The sequence below is a fragment of the Pygoscelis adeliae genome, unplaced genomic scaffold (assembly GCF_000699105.1).
Source record: "Pygoscelis adeliae isolate BGI_AS28 unplaced genomic scaffold, ASM69910v1 Scaffold167, whole genome shotgun sequence".
Taxonomy (NCBI): Eukaryota; Metazoa; Chordata; class Aves; order Sphenisciformes; family Spheniscidae; genus Pygoscelis; species Pygoscelis adeliae.
This window is the reverse complement of record NW_008825428.1, coordinates 3,883,235-3,899,088: the sequence shown is the minus strand read 5'-3', so window position 1 is coordinate 3,899,088 and position 15,854 is coordinate 3,883,235.

Here is a 15,854-nt window from a genome sequence, read left to right as displayed (position 1 = left end):
AACCTCTCCATTTTTGCTTGAGTTCCAGCCAAAGCTCTCTGTTCAGCCAGGCTGGTGGTCTTCCCCGCCGGCTCATCTTTCGGCATATGGGGACAGCCTGCTCCCGCACCTTTAAGATTTCCTTCTTGAAGAATGTCCAGCCTCCCTGGACTCCTTTGCCCTTCAGGACTGTCTCCCAAGGGACTCTGTCAACCAGTCTCCTAAACAGGCCAAAGTCTGCCCTCCGGAAGTCCAAGAAACAGTTCTGCTGACCCCCCTCCTTACTTCTCCAAGAATCAAAAACGCTATCATTTCGTGATCGCTATGCCCAAGACGGCCTCCGACCACCACATCACCCACAAGTCCTTCTCCGTTCGCAAAAAACAGGTCCAGCGGGGCACCTTCCCTAGTTGGCTCCCTCACCAGCTGTGTCAGGAAGTTGTCTTCCACACACTCCAGGAACCTCCTAGACTGTTTCCTCTCTGCTGTATTGTATTTCCAGCAGACATCTGCTAAGCTGAAGTCCCCCATGAGAACAAGGGCTAGTGATTGTGAGACTTCTCCCAGCTGCTTATGGAATATTTCATCTGCCTCTTCATCCTGGTTGGGTGATCTATAATAGACTCCCACCATGATATCTGACTTGTTGGCCTTCCCCCTGATTCTTACCCACAAACACTCAACCCTATCGTCACCATCATTAAGCTCTAGACAATCAAAACACTCCCTAACCTACAGGGTTTGCCCACCACCTCTCCTTCCTTGTCTATCCCTTCTGAAGAGTTTATTGCCATCCATTGCAGTACTCCAGTTGTGCGAGTCATCCCACCATGTTTCCTTGACGGCAACTATATCACAGTTTTCCAGCTGCACAATGTCTTCCAGCTCCTCCTGTTTCTTGCCCATGCTGCGTGCACTGGTGTAGGTGCACTTCAGTTGGGCTATTGATCCTGCCACCTTTTGGGGAGAGAAACCCTAATTCCTACATGACCATTCTCAGACACTTCCGTGGTGTCTAACACATCCACAACCCTTGTGTCTTTGCTGCCACCTGGATGTCCATCCCTTACCTCCATTGAGACGGCAGACCAAAGGACCTCGCTAGCACACCGTCCCTCAAACACTGGCATGCCACCCCCAGGCTTATGTCTAGCAAGCCTGGTTTTATCCCTTTCCCCTTTCAAGGGTGAAAGTTGCCTAAAGTTGACTAACATTGATACTTTAAATTACACAGAGTTAAAATGATACAAACACAAACTATCTAGTGTCTACCCCTTCATCTGGTGATATCTTCTCCCCCTCCACTGTCCCATTGGGTTTTAAGGTAAATGACCAGTCTAAGGGAAAAGGGTGTACAGCTAGTCATCAGCATCCTGATTCCATGAGATTATGTTATGAAAGATGGAACAGTCTCTATTTCTTCCAAATAGAGTGTTTTCTGCATCTAGATATCTTTGTTTCAGGAACCTACTCAGGTTTAGATTTGAGCTAGGCACCTATAACAGCTGTGGATATGCAAAGTTCCCAGGACACACAGAAGTCTAGTTTCAAACAAGGATGAGGACATTTTCAGCATATACAGCAATTGTTCAGTTTTGACTATTTCTTAAATCTTGTTTTAGACAACTTTGCTTTTGTTGCATCTACTCACAAATAGGTTTCTGTCCAAGATACGGGTGTTAGATTCTGTATAAAGGTGTTTACCTCATCCTGCATTTGAATCACAAGCTATAATCAATTGTAAAGATTTTCTCAGAATGATAAAGCTTTTTTTTATTGGTATCAACTTGTACTGCATTAATTTCCCTGGATTACTGCAATCCACAACTAACATTGTTCTACAGAACTGCATATTTTACTCTGATGCTCCTTTAACATGACAAAACAATGTTGATATAAAGTTTTGTGTGCTTTAGAAATGGTTTTTCATGAAGACATGCCATAGAACTGCATACATATAAAAAACTAGCTCTATTACGCTGGTCTTGCACACTGACTTTTTTTTTTTAAAAGGTAAGGAAAAGAACATTTGAGGTGATCACTATAGTTTATAAATGTTCATTAAACACTTAGCTTTTTGTAAATCAGATTTTTGAGTAATTCACTTTGTTTTTCAAATATAGGCGAATTATTTTGACGTAAGAATTGTATGAATGTAAGAATCAGTATTCCATTTGGCTGAAAAACCCTTGAAATACCATTTTAAAACTTTAAATTAGGTAGAATCTAATGAATTACATAATTTATGTTGAGTTAAATAACTGCTTTATGTATAGATTTGTTTTTTATCCCTTTAATGCTTATCCCATTAATGAGGATAAAATAGCAGAGCATTTAAAAAAAAAGAGGGAGAAGACATGGTATTTGTCCCTCTTAATGGTAAAGAATGTGCGTATTTTAAACTGTACTGTACAGCTTTAATTTTGATTAATGCTTTAGATCATCTTGACCGAGATTAAAAGGTAAGGCAGATGATTAAAGCATTTATTTAAGGTATATTTTATGCCTTTTTCTTAATGAAAAAGAATATATAATTGGCTTAGAATGGAAGGCAATACAAATCAATAGCTATCATATATTTAATGAAAGTCCCAGTCCAATTTTCTGTTATAACCCGAATCCTTATTTTAAAGGTCTGAGGTCACAGATCATTCCAATTAACCAGAATGTGCAGGACATTTCCAAGTTCTGGCTAAAATTTGCTTCTATTTGTTCAGGTTAGACTTCCAGAACTAGTACTATATGAGGGTAGAATTTGGCAAGTTTTTCACAATTGTGTCATTGATTTCTATGTGAAAAATAGGTCTGCACTTTATATATGCACTGGAGGAAGAGAGCCTCAGATGGACCAAACCAATGGAGTTTATAATATAAACTTATAAACAATGAAGTTGGTGTCCCCTATGCCATTACCAATGAATACTTCATTATCTAAAAATTTGATTCACATTCAAAATGATCACTTCTCAGAAATTACTTTAATACCAATTTCTAGCAAGGATTTCTGGATTCTGGTTGCTAACTTCCTGTTTACTTTATGCATTTGATTCCTTTCAGTCATTATTCTATCGAAAAAATAAACATATCCTTCAGACACCAGAGATACAAAAGTCTTTTCATTTTATAGATGCAAGAATGATGCACAGGGAAACTAATGACATGTCTAAAGACAGATGGGAAGTGTTTGCCAGACACATGGGAAACATTTCCCAGATTTCCTGAGCATCCTGTCACCAAAGTAAAATGGTTACTAAAAATACAAAATAGCCTAGGAGAAAACACCAGTTGCCTCAAGACCTGAACTTCAATCCATGCAAAAGGCATGCTTTAGGACTATATGTTTAGACCACATCATTCATGAAGCTCAGATCCACAAGGATATAATTCTTTAAAACTGAATTTGAAGTTTATAACAAGCACGACTCCCCAAACCCCAACTGCATGCCAAAAGTCTGTAAGGACCTCCATTTTTGAAATGTGGTAAATGCCTCAATGTTAGCTTCAGCAAACATGTCAATTTGCCACACTACACCTATCACAGGACCAAGATCCCAGAATCAAATCTTCCTCCACCTGAGCAGGAGGGAAAGTCCGATCCAAGGGAGAGTCTGTGAATGTCAGCCCTACACAAGCATGGCAGCTTCCAGGACACTCCCCATCAGAGGGACGCCCTGAGGGAGTCCATTTTTTTCTAAAACAATTCACTTCTTCCCCATAAAATGCCCTCAGTTCTCTCTTGTTTGCCCAATGAATCTTCATTTTATTTATTTGTTTGGGGGTTTTCTTTGCTAAATGATTTAGTTTCACCAGGAGGGATTGAAAATAACTGCCAGACACAACAGGTGGCACTGCGAGGGTTAACGTGGGCTTGCAGGAGGTGAGAGGAGCAGGGCTGGCTGCTGCCTAGGGCCCCCTTGTTCACCCAAACTGGAGGAAAACACATCCCTGTAATCTCGCCTAAGTACCTTCACAGCACCAACCCACAGGTCACTGGGCTATACACCGTGTTTTGTAGCTGCACGTTTCTATAATTCAGTCTAACTAAAATTTGATTCCTTATCAGGGTTTTGCAATACTTTGCAGGCCGCCTTCTGCACCTTGCTCTCTGTGGACTTCTGGCATTCGTACTACTGCAATCAAATCCATAAAAACAAGAAAAGTCTAGTTACAAGATTCACAAATATATTTACTAGTAATAGCGTGGGGTTAAATTCTCAAGTATACAGGTTGAAAACTAGTGAGTACCCTTTGCTAATGGCTGCACGAGCATGCACTTGCTCTTAGTAGGAATGATTTAAGAATTCAGTTCTGCAATGAAAACTAACAGCACTTAGAAGATTTTTTTACCTCAGGATATGCCCAAGACTTGGGACTGTCCAGGCAGAGTAGCTGGGCAGGGCAGCAGGGGCAGCAGGAGCAGGGCTGCTCTCCAGGGCGGGTGGCCATGAGGCAGCTGGGCCGTCACCTCACCCGCAGGCAGGGTCCCACGGCTGGAAGCAGGCGGGCAGGGCACCTGGCTGCTGGCAGCAGGGCCGATGAGCATTGGGAAGGGTGGGAATAAGCCATGTCCGAGATCAGTGCAGGAAATCAAACTGGCCAAGGACAGGACTAGGGGCAGGCAGGCCCTGAGGCACTGCCGGGGCAGGGACTGAAGGCCCTGGCTGGGCTGAAATGGCATCCTGGGCCCGTGGGCTGTGGAGCAGGCCCTGAGGGAGGCTGGCCTGTGCCAGGAACTTACTACACTGAGGGCCCCGAGGCAGAAAAAAATCTTGCACGTATGTCTCTAATGGTCCTAATAGAGAATTCCTAAGAAGATATCAGTTTGAAACATTGTGGAGCCCATTTGCTCAGCTGGCAGGAGTTCTCCTTCAGTTATAAGTCTTTTTGACACATATATTATCAGTCAGACAATCCAGCTTTTTTTCTTTTTTGTGAGTCAAAGATCACTTGCTGAAATAGGGACTTACTTGCAAACAGAAATCTTAATTATTTTGAGATAAATTTTCATTAAATATACATTAATTTATTTCCTTCAAAATAGACTTTTAACCGTGTCCATTACTTATAGTTAGCTAAATATAGTTTAACAAGCCTACCTTGAAATATCTGTTTCCTAGAAAGTGTTAAGACTAAAATATTTCGTCATGAAATGTAGCAGGATAGAAATGTTTGCTGTCTTTTTTTTCACCAATAGACATAACAAAATCACTGGAACTGAGCTATACAGATTTCACATCTGCTTTACTTTTATTTGAGTTCAGAGATATAATGCAAATTTGAATCTCTCTAAGAATTCATTATTTTTATCTGTATAAGCATTTATTAGTGGCTTACTCATAGATAAGATACATTTATAATAGTTATCGCTTGTATATGAGGATGATTAAGCAAATAAGCTCTAATGAAATATCAGATCAAAACAAAAGCCATGTGTTTTATCAGACATAAAGAACAGAGCACTGGCAGTTATGTGTATCAGGGTTTTGATGGCAGACCAGCGTATCCTACAGCAGTGAGGAAAGGGGAAGGGTTAAACTGGTTCTCAGTTACCCAACACTTCTATTTTGAAAATAAAGATATCAGTCTTTCAGGGAAGAGCCTGCATTACAGCTTGCTTCTAAGAATTAGACAAGAACTAGCATTACTGAGAAAGCTGTCAAAAGGGCTGGCTCAGGATCTGTTCACTCTGAAGATAGATGTTGCAGATGTTCCTGATTCATAGCTTTTGCTGAGACTCCTGAAGAAAGCAGGATTTACATCTGCTACTGACCTTAAACTGCTATCCTTACATTTTCCCCCTCCTGCAAACACCAAGAAAAGAACAGGAGTTTTCAAAGCAGGACTTGAGGAGGCAAGACAAGTTTCCTGTTAATTAATCAGGCAGGTCTTTAAATACTATTTTCATGAGGGAATGTTTTAAATTAACAAAACTGATTTCACTGAAACTCAGAATATCACTGTGTCTTCACATTCCTATTTAAAATGATAAGTGGCTAATTCTATTTCTTTTTGACAAGGAAAACCTTTAAACATATGTATGAGAAGAAATATATAATGAGTTTGAAAAATGAGTTACTCTAATTGGAAATACATTATTGGTAGTTATTCAAATGCAATTTTTCTTAATTGCCATATTTGTACTGTAATTTCAACTATTAAATCAGTGATCCAGATTTACAAACATCCCTTTCTGTGTTTGGTATATCCATAATTTATGTTCTCACTTGCTTCTGTCCTTATGCTATGCAATGCTTCTGTCTTTCTTATAGCCTGAATCACACAGGCTGACTCAGTCGTTAACCTAAGCCGTCCCACCCACCTGCAAGACAAATAGCTGCCAAAGCTTCTCCTTATATAGGTTTAAACTTTGACCCTGATTTAACAGCTCAACAACAAAACTGAGCCAAAAAGCCTTGTGCACCAAACTAGGAGGTATGATCCTATCTATCAAAAATCAATGCTTTTCCTAAATTCCTCATCTTTGTCTTCTAGCTTCATGTGTGTATGTTGATAGGCTACCTAATACTGTCTGATGAACACTCTTGTCCCTATTGTGTTACTTCTACATGTAAAAGTACTGCCTCACTAGTAGCCAGGAAAACTTCTGCACAGTGACATATCGAATAGTTGTAAAAATGAAGATATATCATAACATACAAATTCTGTAATAAAATTGATTGTCACTTGCATGTATTGTATTTTTATCTTCACACCTGAACTACTGTGTCATATCTGGAATATTGTGTCCAGTTCTGGACTCCCTGGTACAAGAGAGATATGGAGTTACTGGAGAGAGTCTGTCAAAAGACCGCTAGTATGAGTAAGGGACTAGAGCATCTCTCATAATCAGAGATAAATATTATATTGTACTGTTCTCTCACTTTGACAACTCTACAGTTAAGTGTCAGTGCCTTTCATTTTGAACTCTGATTTGAAAAACTAATTATAATTCACGTTAGGTTAAAAATCTAGCATTAAATTACTGCTACAAGAGAGAAATTATTAAAAATAATAGACAACTTTTTGTATACTTTTAACAGAATAGGGAGGATAGCAACTTGGTACCAACGTATTTTGACCCTAAACTATTAAGAAAATCTTGCAAGAACATGTATTTTATGTATTGTGTACTATTTATATTAGCAAAATATGCTATTATACATGTTCCTTTTGATTTTCTAAATGCTTCAGGGTCAAACAGCTGGTAGGGTGCAAAATGGATCATGTTAAATTATAATAATTAGAGCTGCATATCTGAGACTTAGAAAATTTTTTAATTCTAATTCTGTTTGTCATGTACAGTATATGTGTGTGTAGTGATAACTGCCACTTAAAATCTTCATTGTCATGTTATAGTCTTTTTCTGTATATGTATCTTCCAACTGCTTTTAAAGAGAACAATTAATTTACATATATTTAAGAAAAATAGTAAGTGTAACAGACAGAAATGAAGATAATTAACATTCTGCATCAAAGGAATGGAAAAAATTATGAGGCCTGAAGAGTCTGTGGTTTGGTTTTGGGGTTGTTTTTTTTAGCAAAATTCAGACTGAGAGGGGCTATGACTGTGTTTTTAAATATATCATTGGGTACCCGCTTAGGAGGAAAAAGAGCTATAGAAGATAAAGCATTTTGTTGGCACAAAAACAAATGTGTAAGCACTAACTAAGAATAAATTTATGCTACAAATAAGGAAAAAAAACTCTAGTCATCAAGGAAGTGATTCTCTGGAACATTCCAAGAACAATACCTGGTGACCCAGCAGATCGCTCCTCATCCTCAGTCTTCACTTTTATATGTTTAAAACGTGGGCTGTGGTCTCCCAGCCCTCCCAAACAAACAGCTGTGGCTTCTCGCTACATTAGCTAAATGTCACTTTAAAGAGTACAGAGGAATACAAAGGGAAAAGAATTCATGCAATACAAAAGGAAAATATATTTTTAGAATAACACTAAAGCTGAAAACTTCATTTTTATGGATTTCCAACTACAGTTTTTCAAGCTTTTTAAGTATTTTGCCATTTTGTCAAAGGTAATGTTGTCCTTGAGGATTTGCCCTGCAGTTTTATAGCTACTAGCTTTCCTTATTTACAACTGCATTAAGCAGGTTGCCCGATAGTAGCATAAATGGGTATGAAGCAGTGATGATATTTAGTCATTCCTAATAAGAATGCCGGCTAGGAGATATGTGTTCCAAGGGGCCAAGAGAATATAGATGAATTACGTTATGGAATACAGGGCATGGAAATCCCAAGCTGTCAATTAATTCTCACCATTTCAGTGGAAAGAATTGTGGATTATCAACAAGATTAATTATTCTGAAATGCTAATGTTGAAATCTCTGGTAGACTATTGGGTGTTGTCTGTGTTACGGGCAAATTTACTGGGACAAGGAATATGTTTGTGGGAAAGGGAGAGGTTTATCCTCCACGCTAGCACTGGCTTTTGACAGTTTGCATAGCTGTTTATGCCTATGTATCAGTAGCTGACACACCAGTCTCCTCTTTATAAACAAGCATTACTTTTATTGTAATCACCACTATTTATCTTTGGTTGTTTGGTTGCATATTTCTACATAAGAGGACACTTGGGCTCCAACAGGGTACTGAGAAGCAAAAAACTTGGAGATTGCCTGAGCTAAGGCAGCTGCACTGTAAGGGCACTACAATGTCTCAGTCACTCCACCCATCTCGGAAGGCACCCACAAATGACCAGACTAGAGTTATGGGGCAGCTTGACGCAGAGCTGCAACATCCCTCAACTTTTCACGTAATCCAGGAAGGACAAAGCCTGTGTGAAAGCACCTTTGTGTTCTACCCACATACATTTCTGGCACGAAATCTAAAAAGGATGTTAGCATTACTAGCTTGTTCTAATGTACAGCATCTGCAAATTTCACTCCCTGGGATCATTGTCTTAAAGAATGCAGTTTCCCCACCCCCACCATCTACTTGTATTTTCAGATCTAGAAATGTGCAATAAGCACTGTAGTTGCAATTCGTAACTTAATTGGCAGCCTTTCAAGTGCAATTATATCTAAAAGGTTGGCCTTTAATCTTGCTACACTGCTACTTAAAAAGCCTGATTTTTTTTTAATACACTGACCATATTCACTCATTTTAAATATCACTCTGACAGCTCTATACAACAAAAATCACTGGGTTTGAGAAGTTCATTCAATAAATGGTTTTAACATTTAGAGTAATACAAAGTAGATATTGTCCCTGTAAAAACTGAAATTGTTTGGTTCTTTCACCTAATTAGCATGAAGTCAAGGAAAATAAAGAACTGAAAATGTACTTTGTCCTTTATCTAGCCCACTTTTGAAAATAACTATTTTCTTTATTTTCAACCAACTTGAATTTACTCTAGCAAGATTACTTATTTCAGAGAACACAGTTGCTGGGAAGGTCTCTCCTGTTTTTTCCACTTCAGGGCAAGACAGGTAAAATATGGCTGCTATTCATGGTTTTGCAGTTGCTGGCAGTCTCTGTACCTTAGCCAGATTAAGCGTAAATACACTATCTCTATGTTTCTTGAGTCATGTTTGCATCAGACATTCAGTTTTCTTTAAAAGGAAAAAGAAGGATGCTTGCAGCCCTGAGTTTGAAGATTTTTTTCCATCCTAGAGAATATATTTCATCTAAACAGGTAATTTCAACTGGAAGACAACAGTTTTAATGAGACCAAAGTATTCGGTTCCAATACTAAAAAAAAAATTAAAACTATAAATTGAAAAAAAAAAAAAGGCTTTTTTTTCCCTTTAAACATTTTTTGACTTAGGGGAAGTAGTCTTATTTGGTTTTATTCATACTCAAAAACAATGAAAATATTTCTGAAATTTCCACAAAATTATAATTTAATTTTCTTTAACAGCTCAAAATAATTTGTATGACTAACGCTCAGCTACGTCTACAGAAAGTCAAAACCCAACAATTCTGCAAAGTGTAAACTGACACATTTATCTCATTAGTATGTTAATTCCTCAACTTATTACAGCATATTCCAAGCCTCCATAAAACTCCAATAAACAACTCCATAAGGAAGAAAAGAATAAAACCAAGATGAGTGACCTCCTTAAACAGCATGCTGATACCTCCCTGCCTTTGCAGGGTAGAGACAAACATGTACACCAACAGTTGAGAAGAAAACTGAAAGTTCTTCAGAGATAGACAGATGTCTGTCTGCGCAGGTGGTATGGTAAGTTTAATTTAACATTTCCAGATCTTCAGAAACTGAAAGAGAATTTATCTATTATCCACAAAGTTGTTGCAGCTTTGTTTTACCACCTTCTGTTCATTTTCTCTTTTCAAAGAGGCTTTATTCTGGCATTTTTGTCACACTATGCCCAGTGCAAGATTATTGTGATGGATGTGTTGCTTTTAAGCATGGGGGGAATGATAATTTTAATGGACAGTACACATGACATAAGGGATCAGCAATAGAGGTTTGGTTTTGTGCAGGTCATTCTGCATGATCCAGCAAGTCCTAAGAAATTCAGACTTAAATTAACCAAAACAGCCTGAGGAAAAAAAAGAAAAGAAAAAGAAAAAAGAAATTTTATAATTTGGAAGAGCAGGAGTATATAAGAACGAAAAGGAAAAGACTCTTAATTTGAAAAAGGTGATAAAGTGTTCTGAGAACTATAGCATCCTTCTAACTTACTAATTTTGCCTTCCAAATAATGTGTATAATGATGAGCAAGAGATGTGGAACCACTGGTTTTACTCCATACATTACCATTCTGTCTCTTCTTAAATCAAATTGTTTAGGGATGTAATGAAACTGTGCTAATGGAGTCCCACAATTAAAAATAAAAATATCACTTTGCAGTTCTATTTCACACACTATATTTTCTATGAACGTCTTAAACTCTTTCTTCGTGTAATCTTATTTATTTCTCTTTCTGTGTTGCTTAAAGGAATTTATCCCAAGGTGGACTCTAGTGTGTTTCAGAGTCTACTGTTTCAGAGATTTTGACAGGGAAGTGGGAAAACTTAAGAAATAATAAGAATCCTGAAGCCTATCTGTTCATCTACCTGAGAGCTGGCAATACATTATTTTTCTGTGATCAAGTATGCTTGTGCTCAGGAATTATGTCTCCCTTGAAAAGCTATAGTCTTTCTTGAAGGCACTGATCACACTGTATTCTACAATTTAACCATATTTAGCCATATATCAGATATATAGAAACACTTCCTCATAATGATTCCAAATGTAATGTCATCTAATCCTATTATGATATCTTATGATCAAAGAATGAAACAGTCAAGAGGATAGGCTGACTTACTTGTAAATATCTCTAGCTAAGGTTAATATAGAAGTTGTTCTGGAATAGTTTCCCAGAAAGTATCAAAAAGGCCTTGTTTTAGAAAGTTAACTAGTCTAATACATAGTTACTTTTTTATTTCACTCTTTTTAATTGTCTTTCATGCTTTAATATTCTCATTGACATGTCAGCAAGAGCAGACCTCGCATCCTAGATGACATAATGCAAGTACTATGACATAATGCCTTCAAGGCTTTGAGTGTACTTAGACTTCATAATCTCAGAAACAACAGCTCAAATTTGACAATGGTGAACTGTTTCAGAGAAAACGAAAAGTGTTTTATTTATCTGTAGTACAAGGAGTAAGATGTAAAGTGTAATGTTTTTATCTTCCTTTAAAAGCAAGCAAACTGAACACATCAATTGTGATAACAAAAATTGATAAATTATAAGGTGAAAAAGCATGCTGAGAACCAAAATAACTGGGCAATGTTGTCAGTCTGGGGCATTTTATTTCAAGTTTTCCAGTATTTGACATGTTTCATAAATGCTCAAGTCCTGGAATCATGCTGTCATAAGAGTCTCTGTTTTTAAACTTTTTTATTTATTGTAAAATAAACTCTGAAGTTCTTATGATCATGAAAACAAGCTTGAAAATAGGACCATGAGGGATAAAAAATAGAAATTGCTTTGAAAACAGAGGGCAAATAAAAAGATTTAAACTTTTCTATTGATTTGAGTGCCATGAGAAGTGCAGTAGTTTCGAGAACATAGAGACTTGCCTTACTATGTTAAGCATCAACCCAGTGATGTGAATACTAGTAAACAACTTGCTAAATACCTCTTACATGCAGATAGGTTTGAGGTTCTGTTGAGCTTTTAGGAAAGGAGGCTGTCCAAAATATGTGGATCTTCAAAGCATTTCCCACCTCATCCCAGAGCTTCCTGGTCCAGTATTTAGCTTCCCTCTTTTCCTCTGTTCAGGAGCTAAGTTCAGCAGACCCAGGCAACACTCAGAGGAGCTCTGCATAGTTTTTCTCTAATCATTCTCTATTTCATGAAACTTCTGAATGCAACAGCATCTAGTGAGCTGCCCTAGAATAACAGAGACACATGAAAGTTGACTGTACTGAAGCTAACAGCACAAAAACAATCGTTTACTGCAGCAGGGTCAGAAGTGATTTCTCCTTGCTTTGCAGTTGTTCAGTGAGAAAAAGGATATTTCACAGATTAAAATTGTGATCACACCACATATTATTATATTATTATATTATATTTTCCCAGATAGTGATGATGATGTTGATGATAAAATGGCCTTAAAAGAAGGTTTTGTTTAGTATTACTTAGGGAATACATTGTTTTGATAGTACTGCAATTTGTCATAGAATAGCACATTCACTTCTAATTAAAAAAATGTGGTCAGCTTGGAAACTGAGCACGTGTAAACTAATGGTGTATTTGAGAACAAGAGAAGGCATCACTGAATATTTTTATTGTCAAAGTATTCAACCCATCATATTTAAAAACATTCAGACTCCAGAGAGCATTTTACATATGCAATAACTGCTATCGTTGCTTCTGGTACTATTCAATTGTATTTTATCAATAATCTTACATAATATTCAGCTAAAATGCCAGTCCAAAGGTTACCCATAAAGAAATATAAGAAGATTTGCATAATAATTACTCATCAATTCAACAGAAGAGAAGAAATAATGAGTCTCTTAAAAACCTGAAAATTTCAATGAGGTTATAAATCCAAGTCTACTAACAATATACTTAATGTGTTTTCTTCCAAGGCTGCCCAAAAATTCTTTCAGAAGTCACAGCACAGTACACTCTTAAAAAATAAATCACCTCACTATAATCATTCCTTTCTTGTCTTGGGAGATTCTTTTAATTAATTAATAATGATAATAATCCGTGCTTCCGTATTACTTTCCCTCTATGATTAATAAAGTGTTTCACAGGCATTATTAAATTAAATCTCCTAATACCCTGAGAGATGAGTAAATACTATTATTTCATCTACAATATACAGAAGGGAAGTTAGGTATGGAAAGGTTAAATAACTTGCCTAGCACAGTGTGAATAAGGATAAATATTAAGAAATCGAGAGTAATTCCCACCCCTAGAATTGTGAGATGGGTTTAAAATCATGTGGTTCATATTTCTTAATGCTATTTTTTATTTGCTTTTGCTCCCCTGGATTTTGGCCTTCAGTTATTTTTCTAGTAGTTCTTTTTAAAGGTTCCTCTCTACAACCATGGAGTCTAGAGACTTTTTTTTTCTTAAACTAGACAGAGAAAGAAATAGATAAAATTCTCACATAAAAACTCATCCCCAGGGGCTTAGACTTCAAGCAGAGCAACAAATAATTTGAGATTGAAACAAAAAAAAGCAAACAAAGAAAAACCCCCAAGAATCCAGTGCAATGGAACTGAAAACAAATAACTTCTTAATTTTTTTTATTTCTTGGTTAGGTCCTAAAGGTGAGCTTTTACATCCATACTCAGGTACCTACAGAAGCAACTTGATTTTTGCCAGCTAATTATACACACAGCAGTTTTCCTTCAGTTAACTGGAATTTAATGAAGGCTCAGAACCATTGAGCACCCAGGCCATTTTTTAGGTGTGTAATTAAAGGGTTCTGGGCTGAACTTTAGGTTCCAGTTTTGAAAAATCTTAACCTGTATCTCCTGACTTTTACTCTTGGCTTAATGGAACATTTTTCTTCCTCACATTTTTATTTATACTGCACTTGTCACCGTAGCAGATTAGGGCAAATTAAATTCCACAATAATTCACCAAAACCTGTGAGTTCTATTTTAAGATTAAGAGCAGTTGGTTCATTATAATAAAATATTTCCGTGTTAACTGCATATTCTAGGAAATGATGAAATTATTTTTACAACAAAATTAATACTTTTGACACATACAGCACAGAAACCATAAGTAAAGGAGAAGTTAAATAAAAAATGTTCTTTCTGAAGCTGTAGATGCTTTGTGAGACTTTTGTTTAAACAATCCTTCTTAATGGATTTTTTTTTCATTATGTTCTCTGTCCAGTTAAATTCACTTTCCTCTTCTGCAGTGTAAACAAAACACATCTAAGTTCAGCAGATTCATGATAACACCTTTGGCAGAATTGCTCAGCATGATGATGTCCTTTAGCCACAGTTTTCCCTTCAGCCCTTCTATCGTAAGTTCCTGTGAAATGAGGAGCAGATAGCTTAATATTTTTGACCTCCAGCAAAAGTTTGAATGGAAACTACACGAGCTCAAGCACAATTAAACACTAATATAATTGTCTTCGTACAGCAGAAATAAATTGTCCTTCCATTGTAATACTTCTGTTTTATACTTGAGAGAAAGGCCAAAAAGGGATAAGGAATGATTGCTTCAATGACCATATAGATCAAATATGAACTTTAGCATGAAAGTAAGCACATATCTAAAGGATTGTGCTCTTTGATTTACTCCTGGGCCTACCACTGTCATAAATATAAGGTCAGTCTCTTTTTCAGTGTCTGAAGCAGCCATTACTTTTTACTTTATGAACTGTATACTCCATCTCTGTACTGTACAGGACTAAACCTCATTTTTCTCTGTTTCCTAAATAATTGATACACAACCATTATCACAACAGAACTGTTCCACAGAAGTGTTTTCCAGTGCAGCCTCTCCATGAGCAATTTGACCCACACTTGCAAAATAGTGAGGTAATTTGTAATCCATTGGGGTCATTTTCCCTTTTAAACTAAAATTATTTAAAGACAATGTAATCCAGATGAAAGCAGCAATATCTGGTGGTAAAAAAAAAAATCTGTATATCATAAAAAATTATAATTTCTTGAAATATGTATTTTTAACTTGATTTCACTTGGAAAAATATACTGTACATAAGGACAGTACAAACCAGAGTTCAACTCCTTTAATCAATATTTAAACAAGCTTTATTTAGGGATTTCATGGTTATTTTCTAGGGTTTGGGTTTTTTTTTTTTTTGCATTTCAGGAACTTTCTGCAACTGGATGATATTCCCAAGCCATCTATTTGTTTCTTGGATGTATTTCTCAGTGGGGTTGGAGCTCTTCTTTTTTTCCTTTTTTTTTTTTTTTTTTGGTAGAGTCTATGTGGCAATGAAAAGCAAGCTGTATGGGTAAACTCAACTGAAAACAAAGAGATTGTCAACAAATAAATAGGGAAATAAATAGGGAAATAATAGGGAAAATAAATAGGGAAACAACACACTTGACTGAGTGACACATGCAGCACCCTGTTCTGATCTTTTCCCCTTCCCATACAGTAACTGTTAATTGTTTTTTCCTCTTTTTCTTCTTTTTCCACCTCTTTCCTTCTTCATTGCTGGTGTTCCTTTGGTCACGCATTTCTTCCTTGGCATCATTCCATGCTCTGTTCTCACATCGTATCTGCATTTGCAGAATTGTCTGCTTCCTCCAAGCTTGGTGATTTACCAAAAGGAATAGTGAAATATCATTATACCTCCATTTTACAAATTATTGTAATTTCACTGCATAGGGCTCAAACAGGCCTGTAATACTGTAATATTGCCTTACAACTTGCAAAATCACCTACTACACAGG